Source organism: Amphiura filiformis, chromosome 1 (genome assembly GCF_039555335.1).
Source record: "Amphiura filiformis chromosome 1, Afil_fr2py, whole genome shotgun sequence".
NCBI lineage: Eukaryota > Metazoa > Echinodermata > Ophiuroidea > Amphilepidida > Amphiuridae > Amphiura > Amphiura filiformis.
The window spans coordinates 93,628,451-93,647,322 of NC_092628.1; positions in this window are offsets into that span (position 1 = coordinate 93,628,451).

An 18,872-nucleotide genomic window follows, 5' to 3' on the forward strand; every position below is an offset into this window, starting at 1 on the left:
ACAGAAACTAATGTTGAGAAATACACTAAATACCACATAGAGGTTTAAATACTGATTGTTTGGAGTTGCGTTTTTGCTTCTTCCTATTTCTTGCTAATCCTAATCAGCCAAGTGTAAAGCAATCAAATATTGGCAATTAATTTGCCTATAAATTAATTACGAGATTATTCCATCAAAACTAACTTGTAAAACCACGAACCTGGATTGTTGTTGCAAAACCCACAACCAGGTTTTTAATGACTATTATCGCAGCGATCTTAACCGTCCTGATATATGGGATGCTGCACTCACAAAGACAGAATAACCATCAAGTTGTTATCATACCAACTATCGGTACAGGGTCAGTAGTATCATTTCTATAGATTATTTACAACAATACTTATACAAACTTGGTGATAAATTATTATACTATTAAAATCACATGCTTCGTCGCTTCTAATTTGTCCGGTAAAATTGTGTTTCAATTATTATAGATTGCGACGATTGCCTCGCTACACTCATGGATTTTACAAGAATGAGATGTCATAAAATCATATAACCATAATATTGATGGTTTGACGTTAAAGCGCATGTCTTGCAACACAACGCGTCTATAATATCATTAAATATCATTTGCTTTAAGAAGAAGATTCATTCATCTGTCATCAAGAACCAAATACGTGTCAACATTTTGTCAAAATTATTGCAAAAATCTTCGGGGCTAATTGTCGAGTCAGACGTAATGGCTGCAACATATATTGACATTTACATTTATGCCATTGATGTGGTTAGATGTAAAATTGGCACGGTAATTTGCAAACTTGTAAAGTGCCAAGTATCTCCAAAAAAAGGAATGGAGTTGTACATCATTTGTCTTAGGTTTTAATACTTATAATTTTGTGTTTTGTGGGTTTTATGTGAGCTGAAGACTCGCTAAATTTCACTCCATTGTCTGAATAGTCAAGAAATTGATAAAACATGGTCATCGGGTTTTAAATACACTATATGTGATTCTTTCTCGTTTGTATCATTGTGTTTATATAGATCAACTGAATGCGAAGGTCATTGGTTCGAGTTCTCCTGTCAGTAAGTTCATTTTCTGGTTTCCACGCCACGCTACGTCCCATTTCTCTCGTATCCATGCAATTCCACCACTGCATATTGCGTACTTGCTTTGAATAGAAGCCGCCGCACCAAAACATGGCAATAAGTTGAACTGGGAGCGGGTTATCGCTTTGCACCACTGAGGTCCCGGGTTCTAGCCCCGGTCGTTCTCTGAGCACTTCACGTGCATGTAGTTTCCAGTCCTCCTGTATCTAAAAGTGGGCTTTCTTTCCTGAGTATATTGATCTACCTTTTTTCTCCCAGATTGAATAAGATAAATAAAGGTATTGGAAAATGAGGCATTTGGTCTGAGTAACTAATAAGCGCCAATAAAACCAAGCACCCGACTCAGTCAAACCCATGATTTTTTCCGAGAATGTGAGACATTATAGATGAGTTGACATCTGACGTCATTGCCTGGCAGTATGCGCACACATCATCACAATTCCATTGTTTTTGTCTAACATTTATGCGCGCTCATCATATTTTGTTCAGGGCCCGTGGTTTTTAAACTCCCGCCACATCACAATAATGCTATTGTAATGGATATATTTAGTTCGCTTGAACATATCGATATACCAGTCCATAGCCTTTGTTGATAAACATTGAGGTCAACTCATCTATAGCAGGTGAGAGTAAATATGGAAAAAATAAAAATAATTAATGTTCTTTTAAACAATGTAATCGATTAGAAATTTTTCAGTGGAATATTTACAAAAGTAAATGCAAACATTTCAATGACATAATGTTGTCATTTATACATCGCCTTTCACATGTATCAAAGCCATACAATGTCCAAGACATGCACATACCTTTGGGTAGCGCTCAATGGACAATATTCCTAACAACTCCCTATTTCACCCCTGGGTAAAGAGAGGCAAGTGAGGTAACGCGCCTTGCCCAAGTGCACAACACGACGTCACCGCCGAGGCTCGAACTCGCAACCCTCCAATTGCGAGGTAGAGCCCGTACCGTGGCGCCACCGTGCCTTCATAAATACACTACCAGATTCATATTGCTGTCGACCCCAAAGGCACGCTGCTGCCCAGCTACTTGATTCTGATGTGTGTACTCTAAAGTACCCACACATGTACTCTAAAGTACCAATGAAGTAACTGGACAGCAGTGTACCTCCTGGGCGGCAGCAATATGAATTTGGTAGTGTACTTCAAAAAGATCTGCACAAAGTAGGAAAGCCACCTTCTTTTAAGACTTCTTTGCACTTCGTCTCACCTCTGGCGTAATAATTATCACTGTAACTAAGATGTGAGATCAAAACACGTGTTTGAAGAAAGCGCGTTTTTCATTTAACAAAAAACCTCAACACTGTGCTGAGCTGTACGGATAATAACATAGCCGCGAGCAGGGAGGATAATGTTTTACACGATTATTCCAGAATAGCGCGTGTATATTCCATTTGTTTAAGACCTACCATGGTCAAAATACCTCATATTCCAAGCCGAAGGTAAATATCACATACTTATTTAAAAAAATTGATCATGTGTTGAGTTGTGTTGGCACCCAGTATGCTCATGATCATTTCTTGGGTACGTAACACATCGGAGGTCAAAGAAACGCTTCTTTCCAGATTTTCGAAATTTCAATAAAGACACTTTAGACGGCGTTACTATCTAGTCGTTGGAAATTTGATCAGATCGTCCCCGTGTTTAATTTGAGGGTTAAATTTTAAAGTGAGAGATCAAAAAATAAAACTGTCATTTGAGTCTTGAATAATAATATTATGTACACATTACCACATTACAATTCCTGAATTGGAAGTAGACGATGGCGTGAAAAGAGGACCAGTATAAGTCAGCTAAAATTAACTTTAAAAAACTAAGGCACCTGTAGCTGTGAGGCTAGCAATGAGAGCACCGACACTGTTGACCCCTGATGACCATTTGACATGTTCCTATTATACCGAGTATTCTTTTTGCCACGTATAAGCCCAACTGGGCATAACTTGGACCCTATATGACCTTTGATCTCGAGTGATCTCGGTTTAATTTTGTTCATGCTCCCGTGATATAGAGAATTACTTTCACCATGTTTAAGTCTAATCTGGCGAAGTTAAAAATTTAGCCCTTGGATGACCCTGACCTCAGATGACCTCGATTAAATTTTTTCGTGTTCTCCTCATACGAAGGATTCCACAACCAAGTTTCAGCCAACCAGTCGAAGTTTAAATTAAGCCCCTAAATAACCTTTGACCTCGGTTGACCTCGATTGTATTTCGCACATATACCCACCCTCATATCGAGAATTCCACCCACCAAGTTTGCAATTTTGAACTTTGACCTCGGATGACCTTTAAAACCGCCTGGTCAACATACTTTTCTCGGTACCAAACTATAATCGAAATATCGCATCGATGCGTCGCACCGTGGCGAAACGCTTAGACGGACACACAGACAGATACCACTACCATGATTTTATTAGTACTAGGGCACCTGTAATTGTGAGGGCTCTGTAGCTGTGAGGGCACTGGCAGCATGATAGCGATACTGTTTGACCCCTGATGGCCTTTTAGACATTGACATGTTCCCGTCATACTGAGGATTCTTTATACCATGTTTGAGCCCAATTGGGCATACGTTTGACCCCATATGACCTTTGACCTCGAATGACCTCGGTTTGATTTTGTTCATACTTCATATTCCCGTGATATGGGGAATTATACTTTCACCAAGCCAAATTGGGCGAAGTTTAAAAACAAGCCACTGAAAGACCTTTGACCTCGGATGACCTTGATTTAATTTTTTCATGCTCCCCTCATGTGAGAGATTCCACCCACCAAGTTTAAGCCTAATCGGGAAAGTATAAATTTAGCCCCTAGATGACCTTTGACCTCGGTTGACCTCAATTTTGTTTCGCTCTTATATTCCTCTCGTATTAAGGATTCCAGCCGTCAAGTTTGAGCCCGATCGGACAAAGTTTAAAATATTTACCTTTGACCTCCAATGACCCTTAAAACCACTCGGTGACCTCGATTTTATTTTGTACGTGTTTCCCTCATACGAATGATTCCTCCCACCCAGTTTAAGCCCAATTGGGGGAAGTTTCAATTTAGCCCCTAGATAACCTCGAGTTCATTTCGTCAATCCACACACCAACTTTAAACCCAATCGGACGAAGATTGGAATTCAAATATAATTTGCAGCAATGCATTCTGGGTAGACATTACAGTGCATTCTAAATTAGGCAGATAGCCAAAAGTCTTGATCAAACATGTTATAATCTGTCCAGAATTGCCCAGTACTTTTTACCCACTTGCTGCTTATTTGTTGTCCACTTGGGGTATTTCCCCCATAGATGACATTTGACCTCGAGGGGGGCCCTTTGTGATGTGCCCTGAGTAATTTGATTTAATTTAATTATTTAACTTTGTTTACAAGCTGAAAGTATTTCATGAGATGGGAAACCCCTTGTATTTTGAATTCCCCAAATTATTGTAAACAAAGTCAGATCTATGTTTATTTAACTTGAAAATCCCCAGTTCATTGTTGCACCATCAGAAAACCCCCAGAGTGATGTAATGTGAATGTAATAATTAATCTTGGGAAATCCCAAGATTGCAGCAATGTTTTAAAATGTGATTGAAGTAATGGTTTATTAATAGATGATGGGTTTTTTGCAATGTACTGCTATAAAAAGCTGGAGGCTTTTCGTTGGGACTTTACAGAATGCCATGGGAGATTGAAAACTCCACATGTGTGTGATGGTCTTCGCGCTTCAAAAAAAAGAAGTACATTTTAACCAGTTTTATAGCCAATAATTGAGCTAATTTTAATCCAGCAACGAAGAAGTGGTCAGCGAGCACACAAAAGTGCTCTTCCTCATCAAAGGATTAAAAGTTCTTCTGTCAAATTGCTGGAGTTTGCTGGGTTGTGAAGGCCACGCATCTGTCAAGAAACAGTGGAGCTGTGTTAACACAAACCGTTTCCCTGGACAAAGATGATTGGTGAACAAACACCATTTTGGAAAAGCAGCGCAAGGAGATATATTTGAAGAAAAGCAGCGCAAGGAGATATAGTTGTGGAGATAACAGCGCAAAGGAGATTGGAGAAAGCATCATCATTTTCGTATGAGGATTTTATACGCAAGGATTTATAAGCGCAATGTACTGGACTTCGCAGGAAAGCGAATAAGGATATATTACATCCGTCGTTTCAGAACATTGCAAGAACTCTGTAGGATCACCAACAAAAGACAGCTGGTTAAGTAGTCATAGAGTAAAACTGTCATTGTGTGATTTTCATTGTATATGCGATCTTGGGATTTCCCAAGATTAATTATGTACATTCAATTACATACTCTGGGGCTTCTCAATGGTAACAATGAACTGGGGCTTTCTAAGTTCCAAATATAGATCTGATTTTGTTTACAATAATTTGGGGTTCAAAATACAAGGTGATTTCGTATCTCATGAAATACTTTCAGCTTGTAAACAAAGTTAAATAATTAAATTAAATCAAATTACTCAGGGCACATCACACCTTCAAAAACCACCCCGCTAACATGCTTTTCCCTGTACCTATCCATATCCGAAATATCGGATCGATGCGGCGAAACGCATAGCCGGACACACAGACACACATCCTTCGCTCATAATCTTATTAGTACATGTATTATAGATAGATAGGAATCAGCGAAAATATAATTAAATATGAATTTGTACGAAACTCACTAACTATTGGATTTAACAGGTAGAAGTAAGTCTACTAAAGACTAAAATTGGCTCAAATTTAATTATTTGCAGCACGTAACACACGTCTTGTCAGCATAACAACGGAATAGAGAGGTCACTAACGTCCTGAAATAGCTTCCGACATGTCCGATTAACTGTTTTAGCGATATCATCTTGCTGCTGTTTTTGTTGTCTTTATTTACTATTGAATACATCTCTATTCTCAAAACAACGGCTGAAGTTTTTGTTCTGTCCTGTTGTCATTTTATATTTTGTTTTGTATCCGTTTGTTGATCTTACTCTGGTGTAAGTGTGGCGTCTTTGGCGTTAGGCGTCTACATCACACATTATTTGGTTCCATTTCTCTTATATCTTGTTTTGTATCATCTGTTGCATTCGCCACGTCTCTGGAATACTCTGCCAACCCACATTAAACTAAGTACATCTTTAACACAGTTTAAAAGTTCTTTAAAAACTCATTTAATGAAAGAAGCATTTTACTGATATGCGTCACCATATGTTGTTCACCTATTGATTCTTGTTCATGTAGAGATTAAGTTGTAATGTAAATTAATTTTTATTATGTAGTTTGTATCTGTAATCAGTAATCTCTGTATCGTGCCTTGAGCGCCATTGATTTGGTGGAGATGTGCGCATTAGAAATTCACATTATTATTATTATTATTATTATTATTATTATTATTATTATTATTATTATTATTATTATTATTATTATTATTATTATTATTATTATTATTATTATTATTATTATTATTATTATTATTTCGTTGTATTTGTTTTCCCCGTAAGTTACCATACTGTACTCTTTCTTTCTAAATGTAGTTTGAGTCAATACATCATTTTCAACTATGGTTAATATTTACAGCACGTATTACAACGGAAGTAGTTAATGTGTATTTGGTGATCATTTGAATTCGTCACTAATGCCATGTTGATTCAGACTTAATAGGGCGTGACCATTGCTGGTGTTGTCCGAAGAGTAATTTGTACTTCAGAGGTTTATAGTTGACTTGCAAAAGGTATTCATCTGACCTCCATCAGCTCCCATCTAGTTGTTTGGTTAACATTAAAGTTAGCAATTGTTGAAACACATTTTTAATGAACTTCGAGTCTTTAATAAAAGTTAATTAAGGGAAAATCCAATTACTTAAAATGATAATTCTTATAAAGACTTGTCCAGTGTATCGATTCATTTTGCTGCATGGAAAGGTACATAATAAGAATGTTTGAGATGGACAGATTCTAATACCCACATCCAAATAGACGGACATAACCTTCCAGTTTTCTTTATATTATATTCTACCGCCCTCTCCCCTACATCTATACTCGCTCTCTCAAACTTTAACCCCGCCTATAATATCCCACTCCTACTACAGGGCACTCCAGTGTCTATTTTTACTTGACGAAAAGAAAAGAGTTAAAGTGTATTTCCTCGATTTGTCAACCATTCAAAAGCTACTTAGATTAAGTAAAGTAGAACGAAATAGTGGAAATATTGGAAGTCTATGAGTATAATGGGAAGGAAATTTTCATGAGGTTTTAAAATATGATCTGTTACGTTCAACAACTTTTAAGAGAGGCGTTTTTCTCTGCTTGTGATGTTTGGAGATGTGACCAAGAAGGAAGAGGGTAAATTGCAACAGTCTCAACAGATATAGACCGATTCTCGTATACCTAACAGCGATGACGTCAAGTACAGTCATGGACAAAAGTTTGGAATATTTTTATTTTTTTGCATAACCCTGTTTTTAAGTGCAGATTTCTTACCATCAATGACCCGTAAGACATGCAAAATGGATCACGGGTGTCTGCCAAGGTCTTAGGTACCATCCCATATCACACAATACCTAGTGTAGGACAAAGGCTTCTTATGCCTGACCAATGAACCATCGGGCATCGTTTTTGCAGTTATTTTAGCGCTATGATTCATAAGATTACATTGGCTTTTGCATTACGGTGTGAAGAAACCAACTTTATTTTGTTGCATCTGTCTGTTGTATACGATATTTCTGATCATAGGGTACGAGTTGAGCGCAGATTTATGCGCCAAAGTCATCGACGTACGTAATCGCGGCTACAAACAGAAGGATATAGGTGTCGCTTTAGGAATTACATAAGATGCAGTCTCTAAAATTTTGAAGAGACGTCGGGAGACCGGAACTACTATACCTAGACCAAGGTCAGGTCGGCCCCGAAAGACAACCGCCAGGGAAGACCGATCTCTCCTGAGACTTTGCCACAATGGCCGCACGGAGTCTGCAACTCGGCTACGAACAGAATGGCTGAGGTCCATAAAAGCTCCTGTTACCAGGAAACTTGTGAACAATAGACTGGTTAGTGCAGGTTTTCGCGCAAAACGACCAATAAGAAAGCCGATACTTCTGCAAAGACATCGGCATGCGCGCTTGCTTTGGTCACAGAGACATAGGGATTTGACAGTAGGCCACTGACGTAATGTGATCTTCAGTGAAGAGGCCCGGTTCCTCCTTTACAGAGAAGATGACCGATTCAAGGTCCGAAGACAGGTTGGTCAAGCCCTGCTTGCGGATTGTATCCTTCCTAGAGGTCAGGGAGATGGTGGTGGAATCACAGTATGGGGAACATTTCACAGTAGGTCGAAATAACAACTCTACATGCTAGAAGGACACGTGAACCAGAATCAATACCTGTATGTTCTTGATACAGTTATGCTTCCGTTTGCAAGAAGAGACTTCGGGAACAATTTCGTGATCCAAGATGACAACACCACGGCGCACAGAAGCCTACGCGTGAGGGAATTCCTTGAAAATGAGAATGTAGAACATCTGGACTGCTAGGCTTTGAGCCCCGATATGAGTCCAATAGAGAACTTATGGGCAGAAGTATCCCGCAGGATAGGTAACATGGACAACCAACCAATCACCCTGCAGGAACATAGACCCGCCCTCATTGCTTGCTGGCGAGATATTCCACAAGGGACCTTGGCAAACCTGGACGAGGGAATGTCACGTTGCCTAAATGACCTTGAGCTGATAAGGGGTGGACACACCAAATATTGAGATGTGTTTTCACAAGCAAGAGACTTACCTGAACAAATCACAGTGAGAGTTTAAGTTTTTGTTTAAACAATTTTTCTAGTGTCTTTAATTTCATTTTGTGATACAAAGAGACCGCCAAAAAGTGTTGCGATTGTGTGATCCTTCCATTGTAATGCGCTTCCTCAGGTAATTCTTTGTTTAATTGACAAACTGTGTGATGTAAACATCAAATGACATTCATAACTTTCAATTAAATTCAACTGAGCACTACTCCAGAACGATAAATATGTTCCTAATATGATTGAAAACTGCATTTGATACAAAAATAAAAATATTCCAAACTTTTGTCCATGACTGTATATATGTCGTAATTGGTTTTATATGATATCGAATATAAGGATAATGATGTGTTTAATCAATCTTTATAAGCAACTAAATGGTATATAGATTTGAATCGATTTGCTGGCAGATTATTAATATTTGCTCCAGTTGTACATTTTTACTCGAGAAGTATCATATCGAAATCATCAGTCACTGTTTGGTATAAAGTTAACATCTCCTCAGCGGTTGTTATTCGCTGCATTCCTTTGGGACAAAAATACAATTATTATACATACATGGTTTTGCCATGAGCTGATATGAAAATAATAAAAAATACAAAGAATAAGCAAATTGTTAAAAGAGTAGGCAATATCTCGTCCTCCTGGTTTCTGTCATAAAACACTTTTGTGGTGTTCATTATTACCAGAAAATACCCTGCAGTTATTTTCTCTGCGCAGACTTATATGGCATAGAAAATTGTATTGTCGTGGATCTATATCGTGAATGTTTTATACATTTACTATTGCTAAAACATCTACATAATGTGGCTATTTTGGTTCACAACGTTCATAGACCCCTGTGATGCAGAGAAAATAAAAGCATTTTAGGTTAAAAGTTTGCGAACAATTCATTTGTGCCTTTGGGTGTTTTTTATTGTCAAATGTTATCCAAATGTCCTTCAACTTTGGCAACGTTAAGGGCTGTGGTATGAACGTTTGGACAGTATTTATTTTGGGACATTAGAGCACATCAGACATATCGAATTGCATTCTGAATACGAAGAATGTCATTCTGATATCAAATAATTTTGATTTTTGAAATTCGCCATTTTATACACATTTTATGGCAAATCATTAAAAATTGATATTTTGATATTTAACAGTACTTGAAGTAAACTTTATAAATCTGATGATTTATACTTAAAGTGTATGTAGGTGGGATGAAAAGCCGACGATCAATTGAAAATTTTGACCTTTCGTATTGAAGATATGGATTTTTTTTCCCAAAACACAAAAAAAAAATTAGGTCTTTTTGGGAAAAAATCCATATCTTCAATATGAAAGGTCAACATTTTCAATTGACCGTCGGCTTTTCCTCCCTGCTACATACACTTTAAAATATATCATTAGATTTATATAATTTACTTCGAGGACTGTTATATATCAAAATTTGAAAAATATCAAATTTTTATAATTTGTCATAAAATTTGTATTATATTGTGATTTTCAAAAATGAAAATTATTTGATATCAGAAAGACATGCTTCGTATTCAGAATGCAATTCGATAGGTCTGAGGTGCTCTCATGTCCCACAAAAATACTGTCGAAACGCAATAAACGCTCATTTTAGATCCCTTAAGGTGACTGTTATTTTTTTCGGAATCAGGGGATTCATGAATATAATGGGCAATGGCGTACTGTGCATAGTACTGCGTTACGTGCGTGGAGTTAGCAACGATTTCGTACGCGCTCATTTTTGACGGTGTTTCTTCCATTTTTTGATCCCAAGTCTTGACTGATGTCAACCAAATATACGTTATGTTAATTAACTCCCATTAATCTAAGCTTTCTTCCCGTGTTAGTTACGTTTAGATGAAAATTGAACAAGCCTTTTGACGGACAAACAAACACACCCCACACCCCCACACCACACCCACACACCCCCACACACACAACATTTCCGTAATTTTGGTAAGATTAAAGAACGCTCTTAAATTGACCGATTGAAACATTTCAATCTTTTACAGACTGATAGGAATAGGAATCAATCTAAATAGATTGAAAATAGATTGACATGGATTTTTGGATTGACTCTTACTCTTTTTGTTGACTGATTTCACTATCCAATCATGTGTTACTCTTAAATGTACTGACAAATGACATGTGTTGCATATGTTTGGAATGAGATTTTACTTTTAAGAGTAAATATTTGTCTCTAATTTGAGTCTTCAAAAGATTGAAAACCAATGAAAACTAGTCCTTTCTACTGAAAATTCAATCGAAAAAGATTTACCTCTAACTTTAATAGCTTAAAGATTGAGAATGACTATTTTTGATTGATAAAAAAGATAAACCGGTCAATTTAGGAGAGACCTATACAATCCACGTTACGTGATTTTGCAAGCTATGTTTAATAAGTAAAACCCGTATTAATTTAGAGGAAAAATAATTACAAATTGCTTTACGCTTGACTCCATTACCTCTGTCAGTAATTATCCCTACTCGTGTTACATGTCAAAGTTATTTTCCGTATTTTATTTTGAAAGTCTAAATAGTTGTCACATTTTTGATATGATAGCTAGCAGTAACATTAGTAATGTCAAAAATGTTTTCTCTGGCTGTCATTGAGTTAACAGTGCTGTACTTACAATGTATAGATTCAGAGAATTAAAGGAACTAGTGGCATTTAAGTTTATTTATTTAACATTTGTACCAAGGGCCGGTTCTCCCTGTTTGACACTATATCTATTCGAGTATGGGATTTTGCAAAATATTCTGTCAACGCTTAAATATTATTTTCAAAACTATAACTTCATAACTTTTCAAAACTGTTTTTGAATGTTATAAAAACGTTTTATACCCTTTATATAACCCTGCATTTAAACGTTTTCTGGCAACCTTTTCTAATCTTTTGCGAATAACTTCAAAAATGTTATGTGTTTGCTGGGCAACCACCTTTAAAGGAGATGTGTCCAGGATATGGTAAGCCATAGTAGTTCATAGTTTCTACAACAAATAGAAATGAAATGCAGTAAACGTTTCATCGGATGACTACAGATGGTGGAGAACGACCAAAGTGTTTGCAAAATGAACTTGACTAAAGTAGCTTACACCTAATTGAATATCTGTTAAAATGTCAATTTCATCCGCAACCATAGACGTTGTGCCAGAACTGGTTACATTTTTTCTCTTCGTGTGTATTACTGAATAAACCACTTTAAAGTGATACACCGATGCTTTATTCGTTAAATAGGTATAGTATTATGACGTCATTATTCACCGAAAATAAGGTGAACATGATATTTCACTTTATTCTAATACGGGTATAGATTCTAAATTGACGGTAGATTAACTGAAAAAAATTGACGATAATAACGTATAGTAGCAACGATAAGGGAATGCTACACTGGCAAATATAGAAACCTCCCAGCAAACACAAAACGTTTTCGACATCATTCGCAAAAGATTATAAAAGGTTGTCAGAAAACGTTTAAATGTCGGGTTATATAAAGGGTACATTAATAGTATAAAACGTTTTTATAACATTAAAAAACATTTGTTGGTAATTTACTGCACAGCAAACACAAATGTTTTAAACATTTAAATGTCGGGTTATATAAAGGGTATAAAAACGTTTTAATAACATTCCAAAAACATTTTTGAAAACTTGGTACAAATCATTCTAAACAGAAAAAATATTTTGCAAAAAATGTTTGCCCAAAATATTTACAATAACGTTTTAAAAATGTTTTCACGACCTTTATATAACTCGGCATTTAAATGTTATTAAAACGTTTTGTAAAAAACATTTTAAGAACATTTCTGTGTTTGCTGGGTGCAAATATTTTAACATAATGTTATTTAAGTGTTGACAAAATATTTGGCCAAAAATGTTTGCAAAAATAGTTTACAATGACATTTCGAAAACATTTTAAAAATATTGTTGTAGTGTGTTTGCATACAAAACGTTTCAAAATGATTTCATGACCTTTATATAACCCGACATTTTAATGTTATTAAAACGTTTTTACCAAAACCAAACTCCAAAATATAGCTTTTTTTAAAACTATTGGTGCCATTTTGGAATTCGTCACATACGGAACAGTCAGTTATTATTTTTTTCCGAGGGTGTGGAGTACTTTTTAGTGATTTTGGCCCAATGCTTGGGGACGATTTGGGTGCTTGGGTGCAACCACGTACACACACAAAATAACTTCAACTTCTACGGCAACTTCGCATGTATTGATTGGATTGCTTGCTCAGATTTACTTCAACACAAATGTCTGATTGGTAACTGCGCCAACAGCATCTTGTCGATTAAAGCCATATTATAAAATTTGGTGAGGAGAACGCCCTCAAAATTTTTTAAATTCAGGTTTTTACACGATTGTAATGTACTTTAGCAAGCAAAGATTCTCTGCAAAAATCAAGACTTTAGGTGCTGTAGTTTTATCACCTAAAGTCGGCGTGCGGGACACACACACACCCACATACACACCCAACTCCTGGTTTCGCACGCGGTGCACACGCCAGAGGATCGTACCATATTACAACCGCTGGAGTAACATGCATTGGCGCTAGTAGTAAATTCCAATTTTCTTTGTTTTACCCCACTTGTTCGGCTCAAAATTAAAAGGGGACATATCTGACAGTAAATGCTAACATTTTATTGAAAAACATATCTGACAGTAAATGCTAACATTTTATTGAAAATGAATACTAATCTATTTTTAAAGAACTTTTATAATATGGCTTTAAACTCGGAACTTGTGTATCAATAGGCGATCAAAAGAAGGGCATGTGTAAGCGACTGCAGCAAACTTCCCTCTTTTGTTTGGTCAAGTGGGTTGTTGGTCACACTTCAAGACTGAACTCGCTAGGCGATGACCTTCTCAACAGGGATTATGTCGGGAGCCAGCGGCTAATCAGAAAAAAATAGGGCGAACACCCTCGGTCTCCCCTACCTGGTCTCTAAAACTTTGTGACCCCTCCTATAATACCCCACTCCCACTCCAGTGTACTCCTGTTTTCCCCTCCTCAGTGGCGTTGTTAGGGTTTTACTTTATGAGGGCATGGGGTGACGACCTTTAAAGAAAAAACATTATTAACCAAATATGTCAAATAACACGGCGGCCAGCATCCAACAGGGGGAGGTTCGAGTGGGAGAGCTGTTCCATGCACCTTCACTTCTACTGTTCTCCCTCTCCTCCTCCCTACTCCCTTTCTAACCAGACGCAACCTAAGACGTGTACTATTTAAAAATATATTCACCTGCTATACTCTTTCAGAATTATGCTACACTGCTCGCTTCTGTAAAAACATGCCATTTATTGGAATTTAATACCAAGCGTTGAAGTCATTACAGAACGCCATGTCGCAAGCTGATTTTTTACGTCATGGTCACACACAAAAGTATATACCAACCTTGACGTTTGGAACAGAAAATTATTTTAACCTAACTTAATCCAGTGGCGTAACTCCTATGGGCTCTGGGGGGGCGAACCCCCGGGCACCCGGGCTAAGGGGCACCCATCAGACCTGGATACCCTTTCAACACGATAATACTTTGTTATAGGAAAGAAATGGAAACCTTAACCCACCATGCATAAAATTATACTCTTCATTTGGGTGCCCACTTCAACACAAAATTTTCGCGCGCTTCGCGCGTATTGCACATAAATTGTCATTTGGAAGACCAAACCTCAACTTGATTATAGCAAGTTTGAATGCACATTTTTGCGCGCCCACACCACTGGTATTGTGTATTCTTTCCTCTGAAAAAAGAAATTCGGGCAGCGCGGTACGGTGACTGGACTTTCGCGATTCGTCTTTCTTGCACCATGTGAGATAGTGATCATATTCTGAGCTGAGCATAGTCTGGTAACTAAGAAAATATGTCCTACACCAGTGGCGTAGCGACGGGGGACAGAGAAGGGCACGTGCCCTGGGCGCCACCCTTAGGGGGGCGCCAAATTAACCAATTCAGCAGTGATTCTGCAGCCTCTCCAGCGATGAAAGTCAAACTTTTTACGCGCTTCGCGCGCATTTCAGCACAAGATCATTTGAAAGATTAATTTAAGACGATATTCAACTTCATTATGACCAAAATTAATGCGTGATTGGCCATATTTGCGCAAATTTTTGCGCGCTCCGCGCGCTCTTGTTTCAAGAATTGGGAGGGCGTCATTATGTATCCTTAGCCCTGGGCGCCACAACCACTAGCTACGCCTGTCCTACACATCGGACTATGCACACCCTTAGTCAGGGGCACCCGATCTACTTTCGCCCCCGGGCACCCTGGCCCAAAGTTACGCCACTGACTTTATCACTAATTTTCACCAACATGTGGCGTGTTGTTTACACACAAGTTTCCAATAATTATATAATACATAATGTAGGCTATGAGGAAATGTGAAATGTGGAACCCATTGTTCTTAAAATGTTCGTTCTTAATTTACTGCTCAATATAGATTTTAGTGTTCACTTCGACATCTAGAGTCATTTATGGCAGAGTGATTTTGAATAGACAATCCTCTATAATCCTCTACACGTTGGAGTTTATGCTTCCCTTACGGGAAGGGGTATGAATGTTTGGACAGTATTTATTGTGGGACATTAGAGCACATCAGACATATCGAATTGCATTCTGAATACGAAGAATGGTCTTCTGATATCAAATAATTTTTGAAATTCGCAATGTAATACACATTTTATGGCAAATCATTAAAATTGATATTTTTGATATTTAACAGTACTCGAAGTAAACTTTATAAATCTGATGATTTCTACCTAAAGTGTATGTAGGTGGGATAAAAAGCCGACGATCAATTGAAAATTTTGACCTTTCGTATTGAAGATATGGATTTTTTTTCCCAAAACACCAAAAAAATTAGGTCTTTTGGGGAAAAAATCCATATCTTCAATATGAAAGGTCAAAATTTTCAATTGATCGTCGGCTTTTCCTCCCAGCTACATACACTTTAAGACTATATCATTAAATTTATAAAATTTACTTCGAGGACTATTATATCTCCAAAATGTGAAGAATATCGAATTTTAATAATTTGTCATAAAAATTATATCGTGAATTTCATAAAATGAAAATTATTTGATATCAGAAAGACATTCTTCGTATTCAGAATGCAATTCGATAGGTCTGATGTGCTCTCATGTCCCACAAAAAATACTGTCGAAACGCTCAAAACGCTCATTCCAGTTCCCTTAAACACATTTCTCGCTAAAAAACAAACTCGCTACTATAGCTAATACGGGAACTTTTTGCATCTTTGATACATTGCGTCTGGAACTACCATACTTCATCATGCAACTGACCCGCTGGACTGGTCACGTGATATATTGCATGGTAAAATATGCAATATGTCTCCCTTGTATTTCCTATGATATAGCTTAACCACATGTATGAGGCGATTTATTGAGAGTTGATTCATAAGGGTATTCGTTATATTTATGAATTTACCGCAGTTGCCTGAACCTGCTGAAATAATTCAGCTCTATTTCAACTGTCAACTTTCTCACGTTACTTTTGATGAGTTTCCTGTCAATTCTCTCTGGACTGGTGTGGCTTAATGTTCAAACTAGAAAACGACCTCAACTGTTTCGACACCTTGTTGTTAAGACCACGGCTGCATTCTGATATTTCGGCAATAAAACTGTGAAATCATGCTGTTGAAGAAACTCACGCGATAAAAATGCATCAAATCCGGTATGAGTTTCATTTGAGGTAACATTATTAGAAGTTTGTACTGCCAGTGGCTACGGAATAATTAAAATTTAGGGGGAAGACCGCATTGGAGTATTTGCGCGCGAAATAAAATTCGGTTTCAAATTATGTTAGCTCCAAATTAAGGTGATTTGGTGATTCTTGGACCAGTACGTTTGCAATTTTACCCTAGTTTGGTCTCAAAACGACGATGCATAGGGCAATTATTGCTTTATTTTTTTCCTTAATAGGATTTATAAAGGGTTCGTCCCCATAGGAAAAATGTAGGGGGCGTGACCCCTCCGTCCCTTTCCCTGCTTCCGCCGCCTATGTGCACTGTGTCCACGACAAAATTTGAACACAATTAAACATTTCATCTTTTTAGAGGTAGCCTTTACAAAATTATAATTTGAAAATCGTCAAAACAAAACATTTTACCGAATCAAGAGCAGGAAGACAATTATGCATTAGATTTGTAAACATGTTGCTTATAAGTCATACATACGTGCCTTTAAAATATGTAAGTAGGTCAAATGGCAACCGGTATTCCTATAAGTAAAGCTCAGAAATAATGCAAGCCTTTATAACATTAGATAAAAATCTCGTGAATGTGGTTAGAATGTTAAAAAGCAAGCGTCTTTACAGGGAGTGGGTTTTCGGCTTAAAATGTTTTCTTACAACAAATTACAAAAGGTAATACAACGTTCCGAGTGGTTTGATATTTATGTAGTCAAAGCTTCACAACCAAAATTGCATATATTCAATTTGTTTTCAGAAGAGTATGCTTCATGGCTTGGTTAACCACATTACACATTACTTAATGTTGACTTTGACCTGGTTTTATGAAACCAGTCCACCGTTAGTAAAATAAATTCAATTGTTTACAATATCTGATACTCGCACTTACCCAGAGAGGTTTTTAGATAAATATCTTAGAATATAGAAAACATTTATCCTGCTAAATAAAACACAAATATCAATTTAGACAATATACTACAAAGCAAGCATTGGAAGCGGAGTCGACTTTCCCAGACCATGGTTGTCATTAACGATAACAAGATGGAAATATAAAGGAACATTATCAAATCCTCTTGAAGACGTATAATGCTATAGACGAATCCAACGAGCCAAGTCATGGTCAGGATTTGGTCGGCCATCTTTGGTTTCCCGTTAGCACCAACCTGGGGTTTTGAGCGCCCGATTGTTCAAATAAAAGCCGCCTAACACCTAGAGAAGATGCAAAGACGAGGAGGGTTAAAAGAATAATATATACAATATAGGTAATCCTGTCGCATCTATTCATACATAGCCTAGTCCTTTTGTTCATCCATTTGTACATCTATGAATAGATGCGACGGTATTACCTGCGGAATTATCTCTATTCTATTATTCTATTAACCCTCCTCGACCTTCTCTAGGTGTAAGGCGGCTTTTATTTGCACAACTGTTGGAACTGTATTGTGTTGTAAACTTAAATCATTTTATTTTGTCTACCTGTGTTTTCGCGGAAGGTGTAAAACGGGTGATTGAATGCAGTTTAAAATTTCCGCCAAGGCCGAATCATTTCACATTTTAGATGCATTGTAGCCGACGGGGACCCAACTAAAGGCTGCTAGTCAGGTGTAGGAATGCGTGTATTTGGATTCGTCTATACGGTATTATTTTACTATAAATATTTTTGGCAATAATTATACTAATACAGTGCATCCCTCTTTACACAGAAAGAACTCGATGTGGTCTAAATACATTATACAATAATTTCAGTGGATTAATGTGGGTTTTCAAAGATATATACATTGGAGTCTACATGAAGTTAAAAGTTAACAGTAAGTAATGCAAAAATTCTGCTAATATCAAAAATTGTATGCAAGTAATATTTAGTGCTCCTCGAGTTACAAATATTTCTAGCAAATCACAAATTATGTTAATATTAATTATGTAAATAATATCAATGATGCTTCATATGACTAACTGATATCAGTAGCTGGTGTACATTTTTTGCGAAGATACGTTTCAACGATATACATGTAAGAACATGGCCTCAATTTAATATTTCTTCAAAATAAGAACCAAAGTCTTCGATATAAAAAAAAAAGTTTGTTCTTATTTATTTAGTTGTTTGATTTTATAAGCATCACATTATGTGCAAATGCTATTTACAAGAACGATTATAGCAATTGAATCATAACATTTCAAAAGCCGTTATTAAATACAGCAAATCAAATTACAACAAATACAATAGGATTGCTATAGCTGTATTTTTCATGTCCAATGCAAACGGGCTCTAGAGTGTTTGGACCAAA